This window comes from Lathyrus oleraceus, chromosome 2 (assembly GCF_024323335.1).
Source record: "Lathyrus oleraceus cultivar Zhongwan6 chromosome 2, CAAS_Psat_ZW6_1.0, whole genome shotgun sequence".
NCBI classification, from domain to species: domain Eukaryota; kingdom Viridiplantae; phylum Streptophyta; class Magnoliopsida; order Fabales; family Fabaceae; genus Lathyrus; species Lathyrus oleraceus.
In genome coordinates, this window is record NC_066580.1 from 410421805 (window position 1) to 410440519 (window position 18715).

At 38.9% G+C, this 18715-nt stretch overlaps 1 non-coding gene across 1 annotated transcript; it reads right to left on the reverse strand.

Annotated features, from left to right (window-relative positions):
* Nucleotides 1-2287: 2287 nt before the first annotated feature.
* LOC127124270 (small nucleolar RNA R71) lies at nt 2288-2394 on the reverse strand. The gene has a single exon (XR_007803886.1). It is a non-coding gene; the product is annotated as a small nucleolar RNA R71 (small nucleolar RNA).
* Between the last annotated feature and the right edge of the window lie 16321 nt (nt 2395-18715).

An 18715-nucleotide genomic window follows, 5' to 3' on the forward strand; every position in this document is an offset into this window, starting at 1 on the left:
CAGATGGAGAGTTTAATCTTGAAGAGGTATTTTCTGATCTTTCTCGCTGATCAAACTGAATTACACCGTGTTTTTGACTCAGATTTCACATGTTTATTAGGACTTTATTATCATTTTGTTTGTATTATGCTCCCTTTTCTCTTATTTTCAGATATTTAGCCCTTTCGGACTCTTTTGGAAGAAACAAAGCAAAAGACCTAAAATTAGGGTTTTTCGGCGAAATTACACACATGGCGTTGCACATGGCGGCCGCTATAGGGGAAGCCATGAGTCATCAACCCTCAACTAGGAGGTACCCGCCATGTTCCCATGATCCACCCCATTTACACACATGGCGGGCGCCATGAAGGGATGGCGGGCGCCACCTTTGGAAGTCACGTTCCCACTAAGGGGAAGTTGGAGGGTACCATGGTCTTTACAAGCTGCTGGAAACCTCTATAAATAGCTCATTCCATTTTGTTTTCTAATCATCCAACTTAGTTTTACAACACTAAACATATATTTATCATTTGTAATAACGATAATCCGTCACATCGGGGGGTTATCGCACCTTTGTGAGATTGAGTTGGGTCACTTCGAGCTGCTGTCGTCTTTAGCTTAAGGAGTCAGAGGTTTATTTTTGTACCAGAATAGAAGCCTCCATTTGGAGCAGGTTCTTATTTATCGCTTTATTTATTTATTTCCCGCATCGCTCTTATTTTATTTATTTCCCGCATCGCTTTTATTTTATTTATTTCCTGCATCGCTTTTATTTTATTTATTTCCCGCATTGCTTTTATTTTATTTATTTTTCCGCTTCGCTTTTATTTTATTTATTTTCCGCACTCGCTTTACTTTATTTATTTTCCACACTCGCTTTACTTTATTTATTTTCTGCACTCGCTTTACTTTATTTATTTTCCGCACTCGCTTTACTTTATTTACTTTACGCACTTTACTCGCTCCCTACGCCTCACATTCTAAAATAAACTTTTCATCATGATTAACACCGTTGTGTTCGTTTGTGTTAGCATGTCTGGCTAAATCTTTTAAAAGTTAGAGTGTAAGGATTGCGGTTAAAGTAATGTTTCACATATTGAAATCTGTAGAAATACTTAAAAGGCTGTTTTGATTTTTAACTTGAGTTTTCTAAAACAAACTTGGTTAGTTTTACCAATTCGAGGAGTGCAAAATCACCCTGGCTTAGTAACTAGGAATTTTTATCACTTTAAGGAAAAACTATTTTTGAAACTGTTTTCGGACGCATTGATAGATTTAAAATCAGGAAACTCCTTGGGTAAACTTTCCAAATGAAAATCACTTTTCAACTAAGTCCACGAGTCTCATTTCTTAAAAATGGGTTTACTACTTTAGCGTTCTGCGCACCTTTTATAAGTGACAATAAAAGGCCTTAATTTAAGGGTAAACTCGGTTCTGAATACGCGAAAGCGACAATTCCTGTTAAATGGATTCTTTTCAAGAGTAGAAAATATTGCCTCATATGTAGTTCTATTTAGACAATCGAAACATCACTTAACTGACGTGAATTACATTCAACCTGTCTTTACCTGCATTTATTATTTACCGTTGTTTTGCAAACCCAATATCTCTTTTATACTGCCTTAGATAAACACTGTAACGATAGTAATCGATAGATTGACGATTTGGTCTCTGTGGGATCGATATTCTTTTATATTACTTTGATGTAATTCGTGCACTTGCGAATACACGCGATCAAGTTTTTGGCGCCGTTGCCGGGGACCAACTTCGTCAAATTCCATACCCTGTTGTTACACCGTATAGACTAAGGCATTATTATCCGGTAAATGCGAAGAACCCGTAGTACCGGAAATTTAGTAGATCCTTTAGCAGAACCCGAACGTTATACTCGTACACGCCTCTTACTCATCCGAATTAAGAAAGCTATGGCCGAGAATCGCGATAGGAGACCTCTTAAGGAATTCGCCCAACCCGCTGATGAGGAACCTAGTTCGAGTATAGTAAACCCCCTTATACCTGCTAACAATTTCGAACTAAAACCGTCTTTGTTGCAATTAGTGCAACAGAACCAATATGTGGGTCTCGCTATTGAGAACTCGAATCAACATTTAAAAGTTTTTATCCAACTAGCCGACACCTTTAAATCTAACGGTGCTTCACCTGATGCGATCCGTTTAAGATTATTTCCTTTCTCCCTCAGTGATAGAGCACGTTCATGGCTAGATTCACTTCCAGCTAATTCAATAACTACCTGGGAAGACCTTAGGAGAGTATTCCTTGCTAGATATTTCCCCCTAGTAAGATTATTGTTCTTCGAAACCAAATAACTAGATTTGCTCAAAACCAAGGAGAATCGCTTTTCGAAGCTTGGGAGAGATGTAAAAAGCTATTAAGAGTCTGCCCACACCATGGCCTAGAACAATGGCTGATCGTTCATACCTTCTACAATGGACTCCATTATAACACCAAGATGAGCATCGACACTGCCGCAGGTGGCGCGCTGATGAACAAACCTTATCCAGAAGCTTGTGACCTAATTGAGGATATGGCCCAAAACCATTATCAACGGGGAACTGAACGAGCATCAATAGAGAAAAAGGAGACCCAAGGTGGAATACAGGAAGTAAGCTCTCTAGACATGATGTAGGCAAAAATGGACGTTTTAGCCCTTAGGATCGAACATATGTCTATAAACACTAACACCGTAGCAGTAGTCCACACAGAGTGTGAACTCTGTGGATCTAAAGGACACAAATCGATGGAGTGTAACCTTTTGAATGAACTAAATACCGACCAAGTGAATTACGCCCAAGGTAACCCATTTTCAAACACTTACAACCCTGGATGGAAGAATCATCCAAATTTCTCCTATAAAAACCAGAACCCTATCCAAAATCATGCACCTCAGAGACCGCAAGGTTATCAAGCCCAAAAACCAAATCAACCTATGCAAGTTGTGCCCCAGAAGTCTAACCTTGAGAAGATCATGGAAAGCTTTATATCGGGCCAAACCCAGCAAAATAAAGAATTCCTAAACTAGAACATTCACGTAAACAAACTTATAATGCAATTAGGAACCAAGGTTAATCAGATAATCACTCACAACAAGATGCTTGAAACCCAAATCTCACAGGTAGCACAAAACCAAGCCCCACAAACTACATCTGGAGGCCAATTTTCTGGACAACCTCAACCAAACCCTCGAGGGAAAGCTAACGCTATCTCGTTACGAAGTGAGACCGCTTACGAAGGGCCTTAGAACCCAGCAATGAGCGAGTCCAAAACTTCTAAAGAAAATATGCCTACCAACAAAGAAGAGGAACCGGTAGAACCAGAGAAACAAACCAACCAAGAAGGTGAAGCCAAGGATAAGACTTACAAACCACCACCCCCGTACAAACCACTAATCCCATATCCACAAAGACTTAAACAAACCAAAGTCAATAACCAATACCAAAAATTTATAAAAGTGATAGAAAATCTTCATGTAGAGATTCCTTTCACCGAAGCTATCACCCAAATTCCGTCTTACGCCAAATTTCTCAAAGACATCTTAACTAACAAGCGTAGGCTCGACGATCCAAAACCCTTGGAATGCAATTTTATTTCCGAGGATAAACTTGCTAAGAAGGAGAAAGACCCTGGTAGTTTTTCTACACCTTGAATTTTAGGAAGTCATGTGATCGACAAAGCTTTCCTAGACTTAGGCGCCAGTGTAAGTTTAATGCCCTTAGTTGTATGTAAAAGGTTAAACCTAGGAGAGTTAGAACCAACTAAGATATCCCTTCAATTAGCCGATAGGCCCGTTAAGTACCCTGTAGGCATTTTAGAAGACATCCTAGTTAGGATCAGTCAACTTTATATCCCAACTGACTTCGTGGTCATGGATATCAAAGAAGACGAAGATATCCCTATCCTTTTAGGTAGACCATTCTTATCAACAGCCGGAGCTATAATAGATGTCAAAAGAGGGAAATTAACCTTCGAAGTAGGGGGCGAAAAGATCAAGTTCATTCTTTCAAAATTCTTGATGGCACCCATTCTAGGAGACGCATGTTACGTGATCGACATCATAGATGAGTGCATAAGAGAATTTGATCAAGGAGAACCTAAGATCGAGCCATTTTCAAACCCGAATAAAAAAGATGACGGGATAGAGGAAACGAAACCTCTCGCTAACGAATGTTTGGATCTTACTCCAGACCCTTCACCTAATTCTCAAAACCCAGCCCAAGAACTTAAGGAACTACCCAAGAACCTAAGATATGAGTTTTTAGATAAAGAAATGAACCGCCCAGTAATAGTTAGTGCCACCTTAAACCAAGAAGAGATGAATCGACTCTTGAACGTTTTAAGAAGATACCCCTCTGCCTTAGGGTACAACATCTCTGATCTAAAAGGTATAAGCCCATCCGTGTGTATGCATAGGATCTCGCTAGAGGAGGATTCAAAAACTTCCAGAGAACGTCAGAGAAGGATCAACCCTGTGATGAGCGAGGTAGTGAAGAAGGAAGTCCTTAAACTACTAGAAGCTGGTATAATCTATCAGATTTATGATAGTAAGTGGGTAAGTCCTGTACATGTGGTACCCAAGAAGGGAGGCATCACAGTCGTGCAGAACGAAAAGGGAGAGCATGTCGCTAAACGCATAGAAGGCGGATGACGTATGTGCATAGGTTATAGGAAGCTCAATAAGGCAACTAAGAAAGACCATTTCTCCCTTCCATTCATAGATCAAATTCTTGAGCGTCTTGCCAGACACTCTTACTTTTGTTATCTTGATGGATATTCTGGATTTTTCCAAATACCCATACACCCCGAGGATCAAGAGAAAACAACCTTTACCTGTCCTTACGGAATGTTTGCTTACAGACGAATGCCGTTTGGACTCTGTAATGCGCTGGCTACTTTCCAATGTTGTATGATGTCAATCTTCGTAGCTTATCTCAACGGAATCATGGAAGTATTCATGGACGACTTCTCGGTGTGTGGATTAGACTTTGAAAACTGCCTTATTAACCTTGAGAAAATCCTAGAGAGATGCGTAGAAGTTAACCTTGTGTTAAACTGGGAGAAGTGCCACTTTATGGTTAGAGAAGGCATAGTGTTAGGACATATAATATCTGAAAGAGGCATTGAGATTGATAAAGCACAAATAGAAGTTATAGAAAACCTTAACCTCCTAAGACAGTTAGAGAAGTCCGTAGTTTCCTTGGACACGTCGGTTTCTACCGACGCTTCATAAAGACTTCTCTAAAATAACAAAACCACTGACCGACCTTCTGATGAAAGACATCGAATTCATTTTTGATGAAAAATGCATCGAAGCCTTTAACTGTTTAAAACAAGCATTAATTTCAGCACCCATTCTACAAACCCCGGATTGGACTAAACCCTTCAAAATAATGTGTGATACTAGCGATTTTGCTATAAGAGCTGTTTTAGGGAAAAGAAAAGATAAGAAACTACACGTAATATATTACGCTAGTAGAACCCTAGATGCCGCTCAATTAAATTATACAACATCAGAGAAGGAACTTCTAGCTGTAGTTTTCGCAATCGATAAATTTAGGTCTTATCTTGTAGGATCTAAGATTATAGTATATACAGACCATGCAACTATCCGTTACCTTCTGAGCAAAAAGGATGCAAAACCTAGATTACTCAGGTGGATCCTTTTGCTACAAGAATTCGACTTAGACATTAGAGACAAAAAAGGAAGAGAAAACGTAGTTGCTGACCATCTTTCCAGATTAGAGCATTTAAAGCCATATCATTTACATATAAATGATGACTTCACCTATGACAGACTAGTAGCTAAGATAGATACCGCTCCCCTTGAACCTGATAGAGATAACCTTGGGACGGTTTCAGAAATTAGCAGAGTACCATGGTACGCTGATTTTGTGAACTATCTAGCCGCTGATATCATACCACCTGAACTATCAGACCCCTTTGAGGTGTCCAAAATCCTGAAATCTGGAGCAGTTGAAATTCGAAACAACTCCTGTAATCCATTCGTGGTAAATGGACAAAGACTGAAGCAATACCAAGGAGGTGACATACCCACAAAATGGCATGACCAAACTCTGACTGACCCTTCAGTTCCTACCTCTAACATATAAAGTTCGAATCGTCAAGCTAACGACGTTAAACAAGCGCTGCAGGAAGGACTTAGTACTCGAACCAGACGTCGTCGACCCAGGCATCCTGACCAGGGCGGTGACGGTGACGGTATCGTTGCTCACCCCTAGCTCTCTCTCTCTCTCTCTCTCTCTCTCTCTCTCTCTCCCTCTTCCAGGTTAAGCCTATTTGCTTGTTGGTTCAGAGGTATCTGGTGCTGAACTTGATAGGATGGATTACAATCAAATCCCCCACAACTGTAAATTAGGTTGAATAAAAAGGGTTACACCAACTTATGTACCAGAGCCCCATGCTTAAGATCATAATCACTAACTGGTCACTTTACTACGAGTATGTACGGATAACAGGCTTAATGTGATTGCACATGAATGAAAAGGACTTTAAGAAAACAAAAAGAATGCTTAGGTATGGTGAGGTAATATGGATTGATTTGTATAGGAACCAAGCCTACGACCGCAATTGCGAGAAGTGTCACTACAATACCCTTAGTTCGATTCGTCAGTACCTATCAATACATTCCTTAAATAAACTCGTAAGTCTTTTTGCCTCGAATTAACTCTAGTTGATACTGATTTTCTTGCATAAACTATAAAGAGTTTTGCTTGAGGACAAGCAAAGGTGTAAGTGTGGGAGAATTTGATCACACAGAATTACACCGTGTTTTTGACTCGGATTTCACATGTTTATTAGGACTTTATTATCATTTTGTTTGTATTATGCTCTCTTTTCTCTTGTTTTCAGATATTTAGCACTTTCGAACTCTTTTGGAAGAAACGAAGCAAAAAGACCTAAAATTAGGGTTTTTCGGCGAAATTACACACATGGCGTTGCACATGGCGGCCACTATAGGGGAAGCCATGAGTCATCAACCCTCAACTAGGAGGTAACCGCCACATTCCCATGATCCACCTCATTTACACACACGGAGGGCGCCATGAAGGGATGGCGAGCGCCAACTTTAGAAGTCACGTTCCCACTAAGGGGAAGTTGGAGTGTACCATGGTCTTTACAAGCTGCTGGAAACCTCTATAAATAGCCCATTCCATTTAATTTTTTAATCATCCAACTTAGTTTTACAACGCTAAGCATATATTTATCATTTGTAATAGTGATAATCCGTCACATCGGGGGGTTATCGCACCTTTGTGAGATTGAGTTGGGTCATGTAGCGGGGTTTTTATTATCTTTAGGTTTATTGACTAAACCAAAAGTAAACATACAATTCGAGTCGCCACCGCACTTTTATTTGTCCAAAGGAAAGGCTAAAAAGCGAACAAAAGCCAAAGTAAGAAGTTTTTCAAATCAAAAACTAATAAAAATGTCAGAGATCTAGGTAAGGGGGTTTGTTATAAAATGGGAAGGTTTTACGCACCCAAAACATCCTTAGTACTCTAAGGGAACCTCTTTTTGCAACCATGTGTTGTAGGTTGGTATTTGTGAAAATATGTGCAAAAGATTGAGGGGATGAGAAGAGAATAGATTATATTTACAAATTTTGTTGTTTAATTGGATGAACCCATTGTCTACGTACTATCACAAAGGAGGATCAAAACCTCGTAGTTCGGGGTAAAAATCACAAAGATTGGTGAATTGCTTTGATCAAAAGCCTTAAGGTATTTTGTTATCAAAGGGAGAAAACTCAACCTAAACCAACAATCCACCATGTGAGGAGGGCTTCAACATGCTAGTGAGGTGTTAACCCTATAATAAGGATGGAAGACTTATAATCCAACTACTAAAGATGAGGTAAGATTTACATCAACCACTATGATAACTCAAACCTATGACTAATGTTTTTGAAAAGGTTTTAATAAGGTGGCCATTGGAACCACAAAAGCACTTGAAGTGAGTTATATTTACAAAAATGAAGTCAAAGTTGGATTAAGGTTTATTCATTATGAGTGTTTATGAAAAGAGCTTGGAAAGTCAAAGACATAAGGCCTAGGTTTCTAGTTTGAAACAAAGTCAAGGTTTGCAAGAAAAGATTTTGGCTTGGGTTAGAGTGAGGAGAAGAAGAGAAGGGCTAGTCCTAAAGCATACAAGGATAAGAGGGAAAAGATAAACCCTTGGAGTTCCTTTTTCTTGAAGTCATAGAGATGACTCAAGATGCTCCTTTCCTTTGGATTTAGCAAACACTCAAGCAAGCAATCACACAATTGAGTTCAAGTTCCTAGGATCTCCATTTGGTTTGTCTCTCTTAACTTGGCTATTCATGACAATGGTCCTCTTTACTATCTCAAGATGGAATCCCTATCATACAAGAGCAAACATCAAAAAATTCTCAACACAATAAGAGGAATGGACAAAGAATAAGTTTTGGAAAGGAAGTCCTTTAAAGTCAACTTTGAGATTTAGCATTATAAAGGCATGATGCCTAGTTGCTCTTCAACAAGTTTAGCATTCTAAAGGCATGAGGCCTAGTTTCTCTTGAACTCCTTTAAGCATAGGTATGTCCTAACTCTAAGTCCTTTCTCCTTTTTGCATTAGGTTCACACAAAACAAAGACAAAACAACCACAAGACAACAATATATTTATATACAATAATGAGCTCAAAATGAGCAAAAGGAAAATGACATAAACATAAAATATGTGCTCAAGTGAGCAAAATGAAAAGCAATATGAATAAATGAGAAAGAAATAAATTGCATTAAAAGTAAAGGGCAAGAAATTAAATTCTCAAATTAAAGTTAGTAATTAGTGAAGTTATGTTAGTTTGTCATAAGACAATGTAGCTTTATGTTAAGCAATCATAAGTGGACTAATGTAGTAGTCACACCTATCTGAGGCCGGTCAATAAAACTATAGGCAAATAAACACAAGTTAGAGATCATGACTAGTAAGACAAGCTCCACAAACTTGCCATGCCAAAATAAAAGGGGAAGGGCCTTGTATGGACTTTAGGTTTTTTGCTTGACCAAGAAGCAACCTATCTTGGACACAAAACAACTCACTTGATCTTGGATCAAGTTGAGTTTGGTTTGGATCAAAGAAGGTTAAACCTCTCATTTGTCAAGATCAACCATAAGACATTAACTCATTGGCCAAATTATAAAAAGAATGGGATGAAGATGAAATGGATGGAAAGAGAATTCAAGTATCAAACTCAATTGATCAAATGTGAAACAAGTCATCATCAATCAATGCCATACAAAAGAGAAATGAAGATTACAAGTCAACAAGTCAAACATAATTTTTTGGTAATTTTTGAATTAAAAATAAATGCAAAATAAAATAAACAAAATATGGTCAAACCTCAAATTTAATTCAAATAAACTTCAACAAGTCCAACTAAATTCTCATAGGTCTAACATGGTCAAACAAACTTTGACAAATTTTCTCAATAATTTTTGAAATCAGAAACTATTTTAAAACAATTAAAAACAATGAAAAATAACACAATATGAATTAAAATCTCAAATAAATCTCAAATCAAATAAGAAATTGATGAGACTATTTTTCATTGACTTATCATGATCCATAGGTGTTAGGAAAATATTTTTGGATTTTTCAAATATCAGAAAGTAATTAAAAATGAATTAAAACTATTAAAAATTAAATAATTCACAAAAAATATTAAATGAAGTCACAAAAATAATTAAAAATCAAAAATATGAAACTAGATTTTTCAAGAAAAGTTTTGGAATTGGTCTCATATTTTTGTGACTTCAAATAAAATATTTATGAATTTTTGAAAATAAAAGGAATTAACTAAAATTAAAAGAAAGTAGGAAAAATAGAAAAATGCGCAGCCATCAGATCATTTCATTAATTGACGTGGCAAGGGATCAACAACTCAGAGGCACGGGTGCAAGGTAGACCTAAGTCAAGCGCGCAACACATGGCATTAAAACAAGTAATCACAATGGATGGCCACGATTATAACGTTTAGACACGATCTAAGGGCTGAGACTCAAACACGTGAGGATGGTGATGGAAACCACCATCTTCTCCGGTGATCTAACCATTTTCGGCCACCACGCGCAGGAAACTAATTGTAATGAAAATGAAATGTAAGGACATCAAAATGAAGCTTAGGTGATGTACATCACCACTGTAACCATAGATCATCCTAACTCTTCCTATTTAGAGAGAAATGTGAGCTTGAAGATCATGGTGTGTCAATTGGAATGGCACGATTTGAAGAATTAAGACCACCACTGGCCTGCCTCAAGTGAGAGGACTTCAGAAAACCTCATAAACCAAAGAAAATCACATTGTATTGCAAGATCTAGATCAAAAAATTTTGAGGTTCTACCTCTGAAGTGAAGCTTCAAATGCCACAAATCCTTCAAGATCTTGATCTGCTTTAGCTCTGGAAGTGTGATGGAGATGATAGGTTAAGGAATTGAGCTTTGAAAATCAACTAATGATGTTGAATTTTAAGCTTGAAAAAGAGAAAGAAAGCTGAAAATTCCTTTAGTGAGGGTTGGGATTTCAATTCAGCAGCAATTCAGATCTCCACTTGGTTGCAAAATGAATGTAATTGAGCTCCTATTTATAGCTGAAAAGGGTTGCAAGACATGGTTCCCTCGTGTGCATGGGATTTGAATTCTCCTTGTATGGGCCTGTACAGGAGCATGTAAGGCCCAATGATGGGTGATACACCAAGCTGAGGTCAACTAGAAATGAATTGGACGTGCATAATGAACCACACAAGCTTGCACATCAAGTTATATCGTGAAATGCCAAAATGGACATAAAGAAACAACTCTTCGAAACTCACACATGGAAATTCACAAAAAGTAACGTGAGTAATGGTTGGAAAGCCCTTGAAATAAAGAACAAAAGTCATGTTGGGAAAATATTCATTTAGCATTTGGAAATTGGTGAAAACTGGTTGTGAAAGTTTGGGCACAAAACATGTCTAAGTCACCCTTTGAAAATTTTCACCAAAAGAAAGCATCTTCAAGCCCCTCTGTTTCCATGATGAAAGTTTCAAATGAAAAAACCTCCAACATCAAAGTTGTATATATTTTCAAGATGATAAATTTAGACTCAAATTTTGTATCATTTGGATTTTTCATTAAAACGTTATGGGCATTTGAAGTTGGGCATTTTTGAAATTCAATGACTTAGGTCCAAAGTGACCTATAATGTTTTGTATTATCACATGTGTTTTTTTTTTCTGATTATGAATTTTTGTCTAACATAACATTTGAATTATACATCTTGATCTTTCCAATGAATTTGGTCTCACCTTAAAATCATAAAAATTAAGGAAGTTAGGTCCTTGGGAAGTTGACCCAAAATTAGGGTTTCAGTTAAAATGACCTATAATGTTTTGAAATGAATGAGGACCTTACGAGTTTCAAATGTATTTTTGATGAACATGAAAGTTGTTCATATGATTCTCAAGAACAGTTTTTCTCTTGGGGTCATCTTCATTTGACAAACACATCACAAGTTGTATCTCAGTGGACCTCAGTTTAGTCAGATGACGTAACTAGTCAACTTTTTCAAGTCCAAACATCCAATCTTGATGAATAAATGATTGGGGACTCTCAAATAGGATAATATATGCATAAAATAATGAATGAAAGAACTTACCTTGATTAAATTTGATCATGGGTTGAGGTTGCTTCATGAGCAAGGCACAGTTGAAGCACAGTTGAATTAGGGTTTCCTTGGGAAACAATCCTCAAGCCTTTGGGTTATCTTGATCAAATTGGAAAATTGAGATACTTGGGAGACATATATGATGATTAAGAGCTTTGTGGACCATGTTCATGATTTTTCTCATCTTCATCTAGCCATTTCATTGAGTTTAGGAGCCTCCTAGGAGCATTGGAGCACATGATCACTTGAGCTTCAAAAGAAAAAGAGTTAGTGACATATTTTTATGCTTTTGGTTAGTAATCAAAATAAGAAAAGAAATAATATAAAATACAATTATGCTTGTTGGTCTTAAACCACTCAACCAAGTCCCAACCCTAAGGTTAAGGAGCCAAACAAGCTATGATCCTTGAGGCAATGCACTGAGCAATCATATGATGCCATGAGGGATCTTTGAAGGTGAGAAAAACAAGAAAGGGGGGTTTGAATTGTTTTGGAAAATAAGCGCTTTTTCAGACAAAGACCACACAAGGAGTTTATACTGGTTCGCTTATAACACAAAGCTACTCCAGTCCACCCGACCAAGGTGATTTCGCCTTCAATAAGGACTTAATCCACTAATCTTGAAAGATTAATACAACCAACGTCTTAGAGAAAGATCTCTTAGTCCTCTCAAGTATGCAGACTGCGCAGAGTCACTTGAGGAAATATAAAACAACTTAGATAAAAACAAGGTTTGTAATCTAGAGTGCTTCTAGGATAAAGCAAGTATTACAGTAGTAAGAGCAAATAGAATGTTTCACGTTCTGAGCAAAAACTCGTGAAAGATTTAGAGAGAGAGAGAATGTTTCAGTGTATTCAGGCATTTTTCTCAATGCTTTTTGCTGTCCTTTATATAGAGGTGAAAGGACCGTTGAAATTGATGGCAGATAATTTTGTCTTGATTAGGAATCAATGCCATAACTTCTGTTGTTTCTTGCAAAAACAACTTTGTCTCCCTGAATAAATTCTTTCCAATAATAGTTCCTTTCCATTTAAATTCGAAGTTGATGTTATTCTTTCTGAATTAGGAAATCCATTATCAGAGTCTACGTAGCTCTGTTAATCTGAGATCTTGCTATGTGGCTTCAGAGCTTCTGATGATTTTGATCGCTTAGAGTTTTGATGGTGACTTCAGATACTGTTGAGAGCTTCTGGAATTTGATATACCGTTGTTTAGAGTCAGATCTTCTAGAGCGCACTTCTTCTTCAGATGCTTCTGATATTCTGATCTGCTGTAAGCTTAGAGTCAGAACTTCTAGAGCGTATTTCTACTTCAGATGCTTCTGATCTTCTGATAATTTGTATCTGATTTGATTCTGAATCTGATGACGTAGTCAGATTCTTTTTAGAATCCTGCACACTTAGAAACTTTTCGTTAGAGTGCCATTTTTGGTTTCATCCTTTGTTATCATCAAAATCCTGGAATATGTTGTAGAACAATTTTTGTTCTTACAATCTTAGGGTCAAAATTAGGGTCTTACAGATGCCCCTATTTAAGGTCATTCTAGACGGAGATATGAACGTTAAAATCTTCGTCTCGACGAGGTAGAATGGCTTAAATAATAACAAAGAGACGAATTTTGGTCCCTAAGAGACCTCATGATGCAAATGTATGCATGCAAAAATAAAATCTTCATGGTGAATAATTGCCATGAAGGAAGAGAAATCAAAAGACACTAGAAGAAACCATAGGCGTAACACACTCACTAGGGAGACAAGGACTCTGGGGGAAGTAAGAATGCGTGAGCAGGTTGTCACAACCTGAAAAATGGAATGCGAAAAAAACACAATCGGAGAAAGAAAAAGACAGAAGAGTCGCCACCGTGCGTTATTCATCCCAAAGGAGGGAAAGGAAACGCTCGAAGTAAACCTGAAAAAGGGAAAGGACAAGACAGGGTCTCGCAACCAAATCTTGGGTTCGGGAGTCGGTTATGCGAAGGGAAGGTATTAGCACCCCTACGCATCCGTAGTACTCTACGGGATCCACTTTTGTAGTTTTTGTCTAAAGGGTGTGGGTTTATCTTGTGCTGTTTGCCAAAAAAAAGGGGTTAAATGAAAATGACTCGCGCGGATGTCGCATCCACTGCATACGTATCTCATCTGAATATGAGAATCAGAGTCTTCGTAGCTCGGCTGACCTATGGGTTGGGGGATGTGTGCTCGCTAAGACATCGCGTCTTATGCCTACGTATCTCATCTGGCCTGAGAATCAGAGCAAAATGTAGTTCGGCTAACTACGGGGTTATGGATTGGGTTTTGGGCGAACGACGTCACTACGCAATCTACCGGATGCTCGACCTTTGGAGACTTACTCGCCTGTAGTAGAAGGAGTTAACGTGTTGCTTTGGGTTTTAGGGTTTGGGATGCTCGAGGGCAAAAAGTTAGTCCTTGATGAAGGAACCGCGCTACCTGCAGGGATATGAATACAAAACACAAAACATGTATCTCAAAGTAAAATGCCACTAAGGGGCTCAAACGTTGCCTCCTATCGAGGTCTTCCAGCTAGGAAAGCAGTAAAATGCGGGAAAAATGTAAAAGTACCACGCGGATAAAGATCCGAAGTAACAACAATTAGAGGAATGGAAAACCCTGAGATCCTTCCAAGCTAATGCCATCAAAGAAAAGTGAGTCAGTACAGGTAATCGGAATGAACCTCCAGGGGTTATCCCACAAATAAAGTGGGAAACCACGCAAGTTATCCCTGCAAAAGTCATGTGAGCCCTCACAAAAATTCAACAAAAGGGTTAGTGAAACACCATAAGCATTTTTTTCATGATCAATAGTATGGTTTCAGAAAAACTCAAACCCTGTGGCATACACTCAAAAATTAAACGGTTAAACATTCAAGGCATTGTTTATACATTCATATACATATTAAACCCATGGGCGAAAAACCTAATGAAATTCATCCATCATACCTCATACATTCAGAGTATTCAACTTCAAAGCAAAAGGTAATGGGAATAAAGGCAAACCTGATTGGAGAGCTTGATTGAAATTGAGTTGCACCCGTGAGGTTTACAAAACAATCTTCAGGGTTTATGTGAGGCAGAGGCGATTCTGTGTAGCTGAGTTCCCTTCGGGGTTTGGAGGCTGCTCTGAACTCCGTTAGGTCTTCTCTCACTATCTTTTTCCTCAGGGTTTTGTTCCAAGGAAACCTCAGAGTATTTTGCTTCTCTTCCTTCTTCTCCTCTTCTGTGTGGCTTTTGTTTCAATGAAACTCTAATATTTATAGGCTAATATTGGTAGCTTAGTGGGCTTTTGAGAAAGGTCCAAGTCCAAATTTTTTTTATTATATTTTATTTATTTATTTATTATTATTTTTATTTATTTATTTTTTTGTAAAAAATTATTATTATTATTATTATTTTTTTTTCGTTTTTTTTTTTTTTTTTTTGTGGATCTAATTCTGATTGACATGATGAAATGCAATATGAAATGCTAAATGAATGCATGAATGAGGAGGGCAAATTTTGGGGTGTTACAGCTGTCCCTATTCAATCATCAGCTAAACCGAGTAGGATGAAAGCGAACAGCTTATCAGACAAACGGGGTGAGCTGTGATTGAATACCAAAGATAGACCAAAAATTTGCGCTCCGAGAACACCACAAAAACGCGGAAATACACCGCGCTGTTTATTTTTCTTCCGATCCTCTGGCTGGATCTGAATCAGTCTTCTGGCTTAATCTGGAGTGTCGATCCTCTGGCTGAACCTATACTCAATTTAGTCCTCTGGTTGGATATTAATTTTGATCCTCGGGCTGGATACGAATTTGATCTTCTGGCTAGATCTTCTTCGATCTTCTGGCTAGATCTCCTTCGTTTCGATTCTCTGGCTGAATCTATTTCCTTTGATTCTCTGGCTGAATCTACTTCGATCTTCTGGCTAGATCTGAATTGTTTCGATTCTCTGGCTGAATCTATTTCGATCTTCTGGCTAGATCTGACTTCGATCTTCTGGCTAGATCTTCTTCGATCTTCTGGCTAGATCTCCTTTGTTTCGATTCTCTGGCTGAATCTACTTCGATCTTCTGGCTAGATCTGGATTGTTTTGATGATAAATTCCCGTCATTAGGATCCCGCATCTGAGGCATGCGCTGGTTGACCTTCTTTTGAAATCTAAACCAACCTTCATATTAGATATGCAGCTTCGAGAATATTCCACTTTTGGGCTTCGTACATATTCTTCGGGCTAGAACATGTTGTAACGACTCCTCAATTAGACTTGCTGGGGAAATAAAGCTTGTAGGCGACTTCACTGGGGAATCTTCAAATTGAGCCTCAGGCTGACTCTTGGGAAAACGATTCTCAGGCTGAATCTTCAAAAATGACCCTCATGCTGGATCACGGGAAAACGATTCTCAGGCTGAATCTTCAAAAAGTGACCCTCATGCTGGATCACGGGAAAACGATTCTCAGGCTGAATCTTCAAAATGACCCTTAGGCTGGATCACTCACGCTTGATCCTCTGGCTGGATCTCAAGACCTTGGTTGTACAGTAATTCTTCAGTCTGCTTGGAAGAACCTGTTTATCAGCTTATGTGTATGCTTGATATGATATGCATGTGAATGCAAATGCTATGCATGGTGTAAAAGAAAAAAAAGAAATCTGCTAGGGGAAGCAAACTCCGGTAGGGAACAGATCGCTGTATCGATCCTTGAATGCTCTGTGGGGAATGATCCGTCTGCCGGGACCAATGAGCCACCAAAAATAAATTGGCCGCTTGAAAAGTTGACCTTGCGGGGGGAGTATCAACTATGGAAACTTTTCTCGGCGAGGCTCTGTGAGGAGAGTCTGTGGGGAAAACACTTCCTGGGGAAATGTCGTAGGAAACGACCTTTGCTGGGGATATGAACTTGCTAATCGTCCTCTAGCTGGGGATTAGAACAAATCTATTAGAAATAATGTTGGGGATGAGATGAACACTGGGAACACCACCCTCTTGTCCGTTGGGTATGCAACCACTCCGCTGTTGCTAGGAAGATACAGTCTGACACCGTCAACTCCGCTGGGGATAGACAGTCTGGATACTGTCAACTCTACTGGGGATAGACAGTCTGGATACTGTCAACTCTGTTGGGGAACATGCTCTGCTGAGGAGAGACTTTGTCAACCGCTTGGGGATGAGGATTCATGACTTGGCATCCGGTTCCTGTGACCTGCAACCAAAAATACACGTATGCCTCGGGGGAATTACTCGGTTTGAATTCACCGTTCGGGATTAAGCACATTCAAAGCAATTTTAAATGTTTTCCTGTGCAAATCATCTGTAAAAGCCACCATTATGTTCATATGCAATATGTTTTATCAAAAATTCGGACATTTTTGCAAACAAACTGATAAATGAAAAATAAAGAGGCTCTTTAACTGAATTATTCGACTCTTACTGGGGAGAAAATTTGTGCCAGGAATAGGCGAGGGTATCAGGAAGCTGATCCCTGAAAAGAGGTGATCGCTATAAAAAGAGAACTATCCTAATGACAATGTGGAAACGGGGTCCCACTGAGTTTCGACTCTGCTATGCCTCGTATGTCCTCAAGACGCTCTGCTCATCTTGCTTTCTGAAGTGGATGATTAGTTGATCTTTAACCTTTGAAGATTGCCGGATTGAATGAAACGGTGATATAACACTGATGAACTCAGATCACAGTCATTCGCTTATTCCCTAAATTTTGCCTGGATCGCCCCCTTTTTCGGGTTTTCAATCCACCGGGATACCCATTTTTGCCTGAGCCGCCCTTTTGGGTTTTCGACTCACCGGGTGTACTCTTCTTTTATATCCCTAATTTTTGCCCGAACCTCTTTATTCTTTTTTTTTTGGTTCGTCGGGATGCCCTTTTTTTGCCTGGACTATTCTTTTTATCGTCCAGCGGGTCTATTTTATGCGAAGTATTTTTTAACTGCGTCTGAGTTGACAGGGGACGGGAATCCTTCGCCATCCATGGTTGTTAGCATCAAAACTCCGCCATAGAAAATCCTTTTAACCACGTACAGACCCTCATAGTTCGGTGTCCATTTGCCCCTGTGATCTGTGTTGGGAGGAAGAAATCTTTTGAGTACCAATTCACCGACTCGATACTCCCGAGGGCGCACTTTCTGAACAAATGCTTTCTTCATTCGTCTCTGATCGAGATACGTCAATTCTAGGTACGTAGTTCCAGCATAGAACCTTAATCATCGAAGACAAGGTAAACAAAGCATCAGCAAATTGGTTTTCTTCAAAAGAAAATTAACAATCTTCTCGTGTAGTCTCTGTAAGGAGCCAGATGAGGCTGAGGTGTATACCGTTTCCCGTTGGTTTGATTGATGACCAAAGCTGAATCCCCGTATCCATCCAGGGTTTTAATCTGTATATTGACGGCTTCCTCAAGTCTTAGGATACAAGCTTCGTATTCGGCTTCATTGTTGGTGCAGGGAAAAGTTATTCTGGCACCAAATGGCATATGAACCCCCTTCCGGTGTGATCAACACTATACCAATTCCGCGACCATTGACTTTGACCGCCCCATCAAACATCATAACCCATTTGGATTCAGGGTCAGGCTCCTCCTCCGGGAGTGGTTCCTCTCAATCTTTCGATTTGAGAAACATGATGTCCTCATCAGGAAAGTCAAACCTCATAGGTTGGTAATCATCAATCAGTTGCTCTGCAAGATAGTCTGACAAGACACTTCCCTTGATGGCTTTTTGTGAAGTGTATTGGATGTCATACTCTGTCAGTATCATTTGTCACCTAGTAACTTTTCCGGTAAGTGCTGGCTTTTCAAAAATATACTTGACTGAATCCATTTTTGATATCAATAGAGTCGTGTGAGTCAACATATACTGTCTTAGTCGGCGAGCAGCCCATGCCAAAGCGCGGCAAGTTTTCTCGAGCAATGAGTATCTTTGTTCACAGTCGATAAACTTTTGCTAAGGTAGTATATTGCATGCTCTTTTCGACCTGTCTCGTCATGCTGACCGAGCACACAACCCATTGACCTTTCTAACACAG